We start from the raw sequence: 11,601 nt of genomic DNA, 5'->3' as shown, positions 1-11,601 counted from the left end.
TCCTTACTAATGTTGTTATCTTTTGAGCTTATATCTTCATATTTCTGGGTCGGTCTCTTCTGGTCCCTGGTTGCAATGAGATTGATAAGAACTGTTTGTCCGGAGGCATCTCATCAACTGTGTTGACTGATCTGATTTGGTCCATTGTAGGATGCGTGAAACATTGTTTTGCAACATAGCCGACACAGCCACACCTGGAACATACTTCTCCAAAGGCCGGACATTGCCGTGGGCCATGTCGGTTGTTACATTTCTGGCACAAGATAGCGGCCGCTTAAAATGGCTGCCCGCACTGAGACCCCGTTTCTTACTGACCTGTGTCACACTGCCCTCAAAATGGCCACCCACACTGAGACATTTCTTTTTGTTTTTAAATATTTTTATTCTCCTTTTTCACATTTTCATCCAAATTTAAACCCGCCAACAAACAATCAACAGTAACAAATACAATGTCAAACCCCTGGTCAACAATCCCTTCCTCCCACCAACCCCCAAACAGCCTCCAACATTTTAAATACAAACATCAAGGAAAATGAATCAGGAGTCCACCATCCACCCATACATAGACATCAACAACATAAACAGTCCAAATCCCCCGCACCCCCCCCCCCCCACCCCAATTGTTCAATGTCATGCAATTCTTGAAAGTGCATAATGAACAAAGCCCATGAATTGTAGAACCCTTCCATCCCTCCCCTCAACTCAATCTTCACCTTCTCTACTGTTAAAAACATCAACAGATCCCCCCGCACGCCAGGGCACAGGGTGGAGAAACTAACCTCCACCCCAACAGGATCCGCCTTCGGGCGATCAGCGAGGCGAAAGCTAAAACATCTGCCTCCGCTCCCGCTTCCAACCCTGGCCGATCCGATACCCCGAATATGGCCTCCAGAGGATCTAGCTCAAGGACCACATTTTCTTTTGACCTGCATCACAGTGCTGATGACGCTGGCATCCTCTTCCATGTTGGCGCCAAAATGTTTCAGTGAGTGTACTGTTTTGCTCTGCAGCCCACTCACTTGCATGACACATCTTAATATGGGTTTTCTGGTTGAAGCCCTTCTTTCTGGGTAGGCGTACTAAATGTGTCACGTGCACAAGCTTCGTTTTTCTTCAGAGAGCAGTACTGATCAAGGTCCTTTATCACCTCATCATAGCTCTTGCTCTCCTCTTCGCTGAAGCGAAGGTATGTGTTATAACCTGCCTACTGACGATTGGCTGGGGACTAATGACTATCCCACAATCCTATGGGAGTATGAACTTCCCCAATGAGGGGGGCGGAGAAACTCCTACTATAAATAAGCTGGCCAGTCCAGGAACCAGGAGGAAGGAGAAGGTAGCAAGGGAAGTTACTGCTACTGTTATGTATATATTGTTATAGTAAATAAACGTTATTATTTTGTATCCTTAAAACTCGTGCTGGATTCTTCGGGGCCCTTACAAAAGTATGGTATAGTTCTGTTGCTTGAGGTCCTGCTACACTGAGCAGCAACACAATAAGCCTCTCGCCAGTCTGTGCCTGCGGCCAAGGGTTACAAAATAGAATCCGAATTGCTGCTTAAAAGCATGCCAAATGTTTTCTACGTTATCCGAGAATTGAAGCTGGTGGGGTGCCTTTAAACCTTCCATCTCTAACTTCATCACCGTTTTCTGCATTGAGTCGCCAATGGTCGCAGTTCACCAGGTCGGTTCTTCGGATTTAACTTCGCCTTTTCTGATGTTGCCCTCAAATCTTTTTTTTAAAATTTAGAGTACCCAATTCATTTTTCCAATTAAGGGGCAATTTAGCATGGCCAATCCACCTGGCCTGCACATCTTTTCAGTTGTGGGGGCGAAACCCACGCAAACACAGGGAGAATGTGCAAACTCCACACAGACAGTGACCCAGAGCCGGGATTGAACCTGGGATCTCGGCACCGTGAGGCAGCAGCGCTAACCCACTGCGCCACCGTGCTGCCATTGCCCTCAAATCTTCAGCACTCCTAGTGCCATGTTGTGTTCTGTGATCTTGTCTATGCAATGAATCTACAGAACTGCTGGTGACTTAACTAGAATGATGTTTTATTGATGTACACGTGGTAAAGTAGCAATCAGAATGCTATACAGACTAAGTTACTTTCTGAGTCTCCTGGAACTACCCTTATGTGGACTGTCCTGTTGTATGCCTTACAACCTTCTGCCGATAGCCGGATGTCACATAACTGATGTCTGACGCCACCTGCTGGTTGGAGTTCGCACTGCTGTGTGCATGTAATATTGTTCACAGGCATATCACCACAGTGTACATCTAGGAATTTGAAGTTGTCAAGCATCTCCACCTCGGCACCATTGATGCAGACAGGGGCATGTACGACACTTTGCTTCCTGAAATCAATGATCAGCCCCTTAGCTTTGCTGACATTGAGGGAGAGATTGTTGTCTATACTGTTGTCTATATCGTTGGCTATAGGGCTGGTTTAGCTCAGTGGGCTAGACAGCTAGTTTGTGATGGGGAACAAGTCCAGCGGTGCAGGTTCAATTCCCGTGCCAGCTTACCTGAACATGTGCAGAATGTGGTGACTAGGGGCTTTTCACAGTAACTTCATACTTTAGACAATAAAAGATTATTATTATCTTTGCGCCATGACACTAAACTCTCTATCTCGCTCCTGTACTCTGACTTATTGATGCTGGCAGTTCAATAATTACAGAATGACTTGGACAAAACATGTTTCATGTATGCAGAACAAGATTATGAAATTTAATGCAGATTAATGTAAAATCTTTACTATAGGATGGGAATGTAGCTCACAAATATACTCTGTGAATGGTCTTTAAATAGTCGGGGATGAAGCTGAAGGAGACATAAGTTGATGCTGTTCTTCAAAATAATAATAATCTTTATTATTGTCACAAGCAGGCTTACATTAGCACTGCAATGAAGTTACTGTGAAAAGCCCCTAGTCACCACACTGTTCGGTAACACCAATTTAGAATGTCCAATTCACCTATTATAAATTGAGACCAGCAAGTTTGTGATTCAACAGAGGCCAGAGCGCTACCATTAACCACAGCATATCCCAAAAATGCCAGACCTCACGCTGTGTCTAATATTCTCCTTATTACATACCTCCCCAGAACCACTTATGGGAAACAAGACTCACCTATATTGCTTTAAAGCTTACATTTGAAGGGTGGTACTTTTCAAAATAAGCAGTGCTCCCTATATATGTGTTTGCAGCCTCTCTGATCACATCTCTCTGGTAGCAGATGTTGACACAATTCTATCGACACACGTGAAGACTGAAATAAAAGCAGAAAATTCTGGAAATGTTCAGTGGGTCTGTCGCCATCTTTGGAAACCATGAACATTTCAGGTTTTTATACCATTCAACAGATCAGAAAGGAGTCAGGGAGTGGAGGTGGCATGTGGTGCAGTGGTTAGCACTGGGACTACAGTGCTGAGGACCTGGGTTCGAATCCTGGCCCTGTCCGTGTGGGGTTTGCACATTCTCCCCATGTCTGCGTGGATTTCACCCCCACAACCCACAAAGATGTGCAGGTTTATGGATTGGTCTGCTAAATTGCCCCTTAATTGGAAAAAAATACTTGGGTACTCTAAATTTATATAAAAAAAAGAACAGACAGGAGTCTGACTTGTGATGCGGTGCACTCTGGGAGATGCAGTTGGCCGGGGCCCGGCGGACTACAACTCCCGTGAAGCCGTGCGGCTCCCAGAGGCTGACGGGACAGGTGGCTGCAGGAGGAGGGAGGGAGGATGCGCGGCTGAGCCTGGATTGCGGTCGGGCTGTGAGGGCGCTCGGCGGTGGATGAGGACAGCACGTGTCCGGTGGTGGGTGGTGGTGGGTGGTGGGGGGGGTGGTCACAGGAGCTGGTCACACCGCCAGCTGCAGGAGCAGGTGTGACAGGCCGGCCCAGGCCGCTCTGAGAGGTGAGTAACCAGGAGCTGGGCTGGCTGGTGAGAAAGGCCCGAGCGGGATCCATGCCTCGGTGTAAAACTTTCATCGCTGACAGCTCCGTCCCGCTGTGTTTGGACTCTGCTGTCTACACTGGTTTCTAGCGTGTGCGGTACTTTTAAATACCCATTAAGTGACCTACCATCTCCGACTGTGCTCACAACTTTTACAACTATATTCCTACATTCTGACAATTTGACATTTATTGCTCAGATTTCCCCTTTATTGTCTGTTTTGATGTCAGAGTTGAGTTTTATTCCAACTGTGTAAGTGCTGACTGCCTGGGATTCAACGATGTCGTACGGAGAATGCCAGTTTGATGATATAGACATGGATAATTGTGAACCATGGGATATTTAAAAACATTGTTTCCTGCTACCTTCACCCGTTACTGGCTTTCTGTCTATATTTTTTGCCTATGTATCTGCCATTAAAAGTCATGACTCGGTGGTAGCTCTTCGGCCTCTGAGTCGAAAAGTCACAAGTCGAAGTCTGACTCCAGTTGTTTTAGCCCATAACCTGGGTTGACAATTGCCTTTACTGAGTGCTGGTTCTTTTATATAAGATGTTAAAGAGAGACGGCCCTCTCAACTGGAATAAGAGATCATTTGGCATTATATTGAAGAAGAGCAGGTGAATTTTCTTATTTTTGAAAGAATATTTGTCGCTGAACCGTTGGCACCATTGAAATAGTTTAACCGGTCATAGAACATAAAACATACAGTGCAGAAGGAGGCCATTCGGCCCATCGAGTCTGCACCGACCCACTTAAGCCCTCACTTGCACCCTATCCCCGTAACCAAATAACCCCTCCTAACCTTTTTTTGGTCACTAAGGGCAATTTATCATGGCCAATCCACCTAACCTGCACGTCATGGGACTGTGGGAGGAAACCGGAGCACCCGGAGGAAACCCACGCAGACAGGGAGAACGTGCAGACTCCGCACAGACTCCAGCAGGGAATCGAACCTGGGACCCTGGCGCTGTGAAGCCACAGTGCTAATCACTTGTGCTGCCCATAAATTATCTGCACGGTTACACACTGAGTGGTTAGCACTGCTGCCTCACAGTGCCAAGGACCTGGGTTCGATTCTGGTCTTGATTGGCAGACTGTGTGGAGTTTGCACATTCTCCCAGTGTCTGTGTGCCCTCCCACAGTTCAAAGATGTCCAAGTTAGGTGGGTTGCGTGATGCGCGTGGGGTTATGGGGATAGTGAGAGGGAGTGGGCCTCAGTAGAGTGCTGTTTTATGAGGGTCAGTGCAGACTCGATGGGTTGAATGACCTCCTCCTGCTCTGTAGGGATTCTATGGATCTCGATGATGTTTGTGAAACTTCGCTGTGTGCACAAGAGTATGTAATTTATTTGCAAGTACTTTGTGATGTCCCATGGTTATGAAAGGTGCTATATAACGACAAACTGTTTCTTTTGTGCTGAAGGGCAGTGGTATTTGAGATGGTGACTTTTTGATTATCCTTTTTTCTAAACAAAATTTGTATGTCTCCATTCAAAGGGGTCTCTTTGTATGATTGTGTTGAGTATGATTATGTTCCTACATGGGCAGCACGATAGCACAATGATTAGCACTGTTACTTCACAGCACCAGGGTCCCAGGTTCGATTCCCGGCTTGGGTCACTGTCTGTGCGGAGTCTGCACGTTCTACCTGTGTCTGCGTGGGTTTCCTCCGGTTGCTCTGGTTTCCTCCCACAAGTCCCGAAAGACGTACTGTTAGGTTAATTGGACATTCTGAATTCTCCTTCAGAGAGGCGCCGTAGTGTAGCAACTAGGAGATTTTCACAATAACTTAATTGCAGTGTTAATTTTGTGACAATAACAAAGATTTTTTTAAAATTACTGAGGGCAGTATGTTTTTTAAAATAAATTTAGAGTACCCAATTCATTTTTTCCAATTAAGGGACAATTTTGGAGTGGTCCACCTATCCTGCACATTTTTGGGTTGTGGGGGTGAAACCCACGCAAACACAGGGATAATGTGCAAACTCCACACGGACAGTGACCCAGAGCTGGGATCGAACCTTGGACCTCGGTGCCGCGAGGCAGCAGGGCTAACCCACTGCGCCACCGTGCTGCCCTAGTATGTTGGTTTTTAAGGGTCATTTATACATGTTCAGTGATCAGCATTGTTTCATAATACTCTGGATTTTTCCCTATTTTTTCATGGGTTGTAGCATCTCTGGCTAGGCCAGCATGTATTTCCCATCCCTAATTGCTCTTGAGAGAGGTGGTGGTGAGCTGCCTTCTTGATCTGCTGCAGGCTTTGTTGTGCAGGTACAGCCACAGTGTTGTTAGAGGGGGAGTTCCAGGATTTTGACGCAGCTGCTGTGAAGGAGTTCCAATGTAATATCAAGTCAGATTGGTATGTGACTTGGAGGGCAACCTTCGGGTGGGGTGTCCCCATGCCCTTGTCCTTCGAGATGGTAGAGGTTAGGGGTTTGGAAGGTGCTGTCAAAGGAGTCTTGGTGAATTGCTGCAATGCATCTGGCATTTGGTACACACTGCAGCCACTGTATTGATAGTGGGGGAAATGAACTTCAAGGTAGTCAGTGGGGTGCCAATCAAGTGCGCCGCTTTGTCTGAATGATGTCAAGGCTTAGAATTTGCTGTGCAAAAGGAGGCCATTCGGCCCATCGACTCTGCACCGGCTCTTGGAAAGAGCACCCTATTAAGCCCACACCACCCTATCGTCATAACCCAGCAACCCCACCTAACCTAAGGACAATTTACCGTAGCCAATCCACCTAACCGGCACATCTATGGACTATGGGAGGAAACCGGAGCAGCCGGAGGAAACCCATGCAGACACGGGAGAACGTGCAGACTCCGCACAGACAGTGACCCAAGCCGGCAATCTAACCTGGGACCCTGAGCAGTGAAGCAACTGTGCTAACCACTGTGCTACAGTGCCGCTTATACCATCACACTTCTGACATGTGCCTTGTTGATAGTGGACAAGCTTTGGAGCATCAAAATCCCCAGCCTCTGACCTGCTCTTGTAGCCACAGTATTTATACAGCTCGTCCAGTTCAGTTTTGGCTCAATGGTAAATCTCCAGGATGTTGATAGTGGGAAATTCAATGATTGGAATGTCATTGAATGTCAAGGAGAGATGGTTAGATTCTCTCTTAGGGCAGCATGGTGGCACAATGGTTAGCACTGCCGCCTCACGGCGCTGAGGTCCCAGGTTCGATCCTGGTTCTGGGTCATTGTCTGTGTGGAGTTTGCATGTTCTCCCCATGTTTGCGTAGGTTTCGCCCCCACAACCCAAAAATGTGCAGGTTAGGTGAATTGGCCACGCTAAAATTGGCCCTTAATTGGAAAAAATGAATTGGGTACTCTAAATTTATTTTAAAAACGATTCTCTCTTGTTGGCTATGGCCATTGTGTGGCACAAATGTTACTTGCTACTTACATGTTTTAAAAAGATATAGAATATGAATGCTTTAGATGTAATTTGAGTTATGAATGAGGCTATTTTTAGAGTGTTAACTTTTGGTTGGTTCACTTGGCTCTGTTTTATAACCTGAGCTCTCGAGTCGCCAGGTATCTTTTTTTTAATTAAATATTTTATTGAGAATTTTTGGTCAACCAACACAGTACATTGTGCATCCTTTACACAATATTATAACAACACAAATAACAATGACCTATTTTATAAACAAAAAATGAATAAATAATAAATAACAAAAATGAAAACTAGCCCTAATTGGCAACTGCCTTGTCACAAGTAACACTCTCCAAAAATATAATTTAACAGTCCAATATATAATTATCTGTAGCAACGACCTATACATACTATACAGTATATATTAACAACCCTGAGAGTCCTTCTGGTTCCTCCCCCCCCCCCCCCCCCCCCCCCCCCCCCGATCCTGGGCTGCTGCTGCTGCCTTCTTTTTCCCATTCCGTCTATCTTTCTGCGAGGTATTCGACGAACGGTTGCCACCGCCTGGTGAACCCTTGAGCCGACCCCCTTAGGACGAACTTAATCCGCTCTAGCTTTATAAACCCCGCCATGTCATTTATCCAGGTCTCCACCCCCGGGGGCTTGGCTTCTTTCCACATTAGCAATATCCTGCGCCGGGCTACTAGGGACGCAAAGGCCAAAACATCGGCCTCTCTCGCCTCCTGCACTCCCGGCTCGTGTGCAACCCCAAATATAGCCAACCCCCAGCTTGGTTCGACCCGGACTCCTACTACTTTTGAAAGCACCTTTGTCACCCCCATCCAAAACCCCTGTAGTGCCGGGCATGACCAAAACATATGGGTATGATTCGCTGGGCTTCTCGAGCACCTCGCACACCTATCCTCCACCCCAAAAAATTTACTGAGCCGTGCTCCAGTCATATGTGCCCTGTGTAATACCTTAAACTGAATCAGGCTTAGCCTGGCACACGAGGACGACGAGTTTACCCTGCTTAGGGCATCTGCCCACAGCCCCTCCTCGATCTCCTCCCCCAGCTCTTCTTCCCATTTCCCTTTTAGTTCATCTACCATAGTCTCCCCTTCGTCCCTCATTTCCCTATATATATCTGACACCTTACCATCCCCCACCCATGTCTTTGAGATCACTCTGTCTTGCACCTCTTGTGTCGGGAGCTGCGGGAATTCCCTCACCTGTTGCCTCGCAAAAGCCCTCAGTTGCATATACCTGAATGCATTCCCTTGGGGCAACCCATATTTCTCGGTCAGCGCTCCCAGACTCGCGAACTTCCCATCCACAAACAGATCTTTCAGTTGCGTTATTCCTGCTCTTTGCCACATTCCATATCCCCATCCATTCCCCCCGGGGCAAACCTATGATTGTTTCTTATCGGGGACCCCCCCCCCCCCAAGGCTCCAGTCTTTCCCCTATGCCGTCTCCACTGTCCCCAAATCTTCAGTGTAGCCACCACCACCGGGCTTGTGGTGTAGTTCCTCGGTGAGAACGGCAATGGGGCTGTCACCATAGCCTGTAGGCTAGTCCCCCTACAGGACGCCCTCTCTAATCTCTTCCACGCCGCTCCCTCCTCCTCTCCCATCCACTTACTCACCATTGAAATATTAGCGGCCCAATAATACTCACTTAGGCTCGGTAGTGCCAGCCCCCCCTGTTGCTGTAAGAATCCCTTCCTCACTCTCGGGGTCTTCCCGGCCCACACAAAACCCATGAAGCTCTTTTCAATCCTTTTAAAACAAGCCTTCGTGATCACCACCGGGAGGCACTGAAACACAAAGAGGAATCTCGGGAGGACCACCATCTTAACCGCCTGCACCCTCCCTGCCAGTGACAGGGATACCATATCCCATCTCTTGAAATCCTCCTCCATCTGTTCCACCAACCGCGTTAAATTTAACCTATACAATGTGCCCCAATTCTTAGCAATCTGGATCCCCAGGTAACGAAAGTCCCTTGTTACCTTCCTCAACGGTAGGTCCTCTATTTCTCTACTCTGCTCCCCTGGATGCACCACAAACAACTCACTTTTCCCCATGTTCAATTTATACCCTGAAAAATCCCCAAACTCCCCAAGTATCCGCATTATTTCTGGCATCCCCTCCGCCGGGTCCGCCACGTATAGTAGCAAATCGTCCGCATACAAAGATACCCGGTGTTCTTCTCCTCCCCTAAGTACTCCCCTCCACTTCTTGGAACCCCTCAACGCTATCGCCAGGGGCTCAATCGCCAGTGCAAACAATAATGGGGACAGAGGGCATCCCTGCCTTGTCCCTCTATGGAGCCGAAAATATGCAGATCCCCGTCCATTCGTGACCACGCTCGTCACTGGGGCCCTATACAACAGCTGCACCCATCTAACATACCCCTCTCCAAAACCAAATCTCCTCAACACCTCCCACAAATAATCCCACTCCACTCTATCAAATGCTTTCTCGGCATCCATCGCCACTACTATCTCCGTTTCTCCCTCTGGTGGGGCCATCATCATTACCCCTAACAACCTCTGTATATTCGTGTTCAGCTGTCTCCCCTTCACAAACCCAGTTTGGTCCTCGTGGACCACCCCCGGGACACATTCCTCTATTCTCATTGCCATTACCTTGGCCAGGACCTTGGCATCTACATTTAGGAGGGAAATAGGTCTATAGGACCCGCATTGTAGCGGGTCCTTTTCCTTCTTTAAGAGAAGCGATATCGTTGCTTCAGACATAGTCGGGGGCAGTTGTCCCCTTTCCTTTGCCTCATTAAAGGTCCTCGTCAGTACCGGGGCGAGCAAGTCCACATATTTTCTATAGAATTCGACTGGGAATCCATCCGGTCCCGGGGCCTTTCCCGCCTGCATGCTCCTAATTCCTTTCACCACTTCTTCTACCTCGATCTGTGCTCCCAGTCCCACCCTTTCCTGCTCTTCCACCGTGGGAAATTCCAGCCGATCCAAGAAGCCCATCATTCTCTCCCTCCCATCCGGGGGTTGAGCTTCATATAATTTTTTATAAAATGTCTTGAACACTCCATTCACTCTCTCCGCTCCCCGCTCCATCTCTCCTTCCTCATCCCTCACTCCCCCTATTTCCCTCGCTGCTCCCCTTTTCCTCAATTGGTGTGCCAGCAACCTGCTCGCCTTCTCCCCATATTCGTACTGTACACCCTGTGCCTTCCTCCATTGTGCCTCTGCAGTGCCTGTAGTCAGCAAGTCAAATTCTACATGTAGCCTTTGCCTTTCCCTGTACAGTCCCTCCTCCGGTGCTTCCGCATATTGTCTGTCCGCCCTCAAAAGTTCTTGCAGCAACCGCTCCCGTTCCTTACTCTCCTGCTTCCCTTTATGTGCCCTTATTGATATCAGCTCCCCTCTAACCACCGCCTTCAACGCCTCCCAGACCACTCCCACCTGGACCTCCCCATTATCATTGAGTTCCAAGTACTTTTCAATGCACCCCCTCACCCTTAGACACACCCCCTCATCTGCCATTAGTCCCATGTCCATTCTCCAGGGTGGGCGCCCTCCTGTTTCCTCCCCTATCTCCAAGTCCACCCAGTGTGGAGCGTGATCCGAAATGGCTATGGCCGTATACTCCCCTCACCTTCGGGATCAGCGCCCTTCCCAAAACAAAAAAGTCTATTCGCGAGTAGACTTTATGGACATAGGAGAAAAACGAGAACTCCTTACTCCTAGGTCTGCTAAATCTCCACGGGTCTACACCTCCCATCTGCTCCAGAAAATCTTTAAGTACCTTGGCTGCTGCCGGCCTCCTTCCAGTCCTGGACTTCGACCTATCCAGCCCTGGTTCCAACACCGTATTAAAATCTCCCCCCATTATCAGCTTTCCCATCTCTAGGTCCGGAATGCGTCCTAGCATCCGCCTCATAAAATTGGCATCATCCCAGTTCGGGGCATATACGTTTACCAAAACCACCGTCTCCCCCTGTAGTTTGCCACTCACCATCACGTATCTGCCCCCGTTATCCGCCACTATAGTCTTTGCCTCGAACATTACCCGCTTCCCCACTAATATAGCCACCCCCCTGTTTTTTGCATCTAGCCCCGAATGGAACACCTGCCCCACCCATCCTTTGCGTAGCCTAACCTGGTCTATCAGTTTCAGGTGCGTTTCCTGTAACATAACCACATCTGCCTTAAGTTTCTTAAGGTGTGCGAGTACCCGTGCCCTCTTTATCGGCCCGTTCAGC

The 11,601-nt window shown here is 48.1% G+C and overlaps 1 protein-coding gene across 4 annotated transcripts in view; it reads left to right on the top strand.

The window, feature by feature from the left end:
- Positions 1–3,847: 3,847 nt before the first annotated feature.
- Positions 3,848–11,601, top strand: part of LOC140429315 (uncharacterized) — a 198,901-nt gene continuing 191,147 nt past the window's right edge. For all 4 annotated transcript variants that reach the window (XM_072516152.1, XM_072516150.1, XM_072516149.1 and 1 more), the window contains exon 1: positions 3,848–3,931. The gene's annotated coding sequence lies outside the window, so the exon portion shown is untranslated. The remainder of the gene's footprint in view (positions 3,932–11,601) is intronic.

This window comes from Scyliorhinus torazame, chromosome 9 (assembly GCF_047496885.1).
Source record: "Scyliorhinus torazame isolate Kashiwa2021f chromosome 9, sScyTor2.1, whole genome shotgun sequence".
Lineage (NCBI taxonomy): Eukaryota > Metazoa > Chordata > Chondrichthyes > Carcharhiniformes > Scyliorhinidae > Scyliorhinus > Scyliorhinus torazame.
This window is presented reverse-complemented; position numbering and strand designations above follow the sequence as displayed.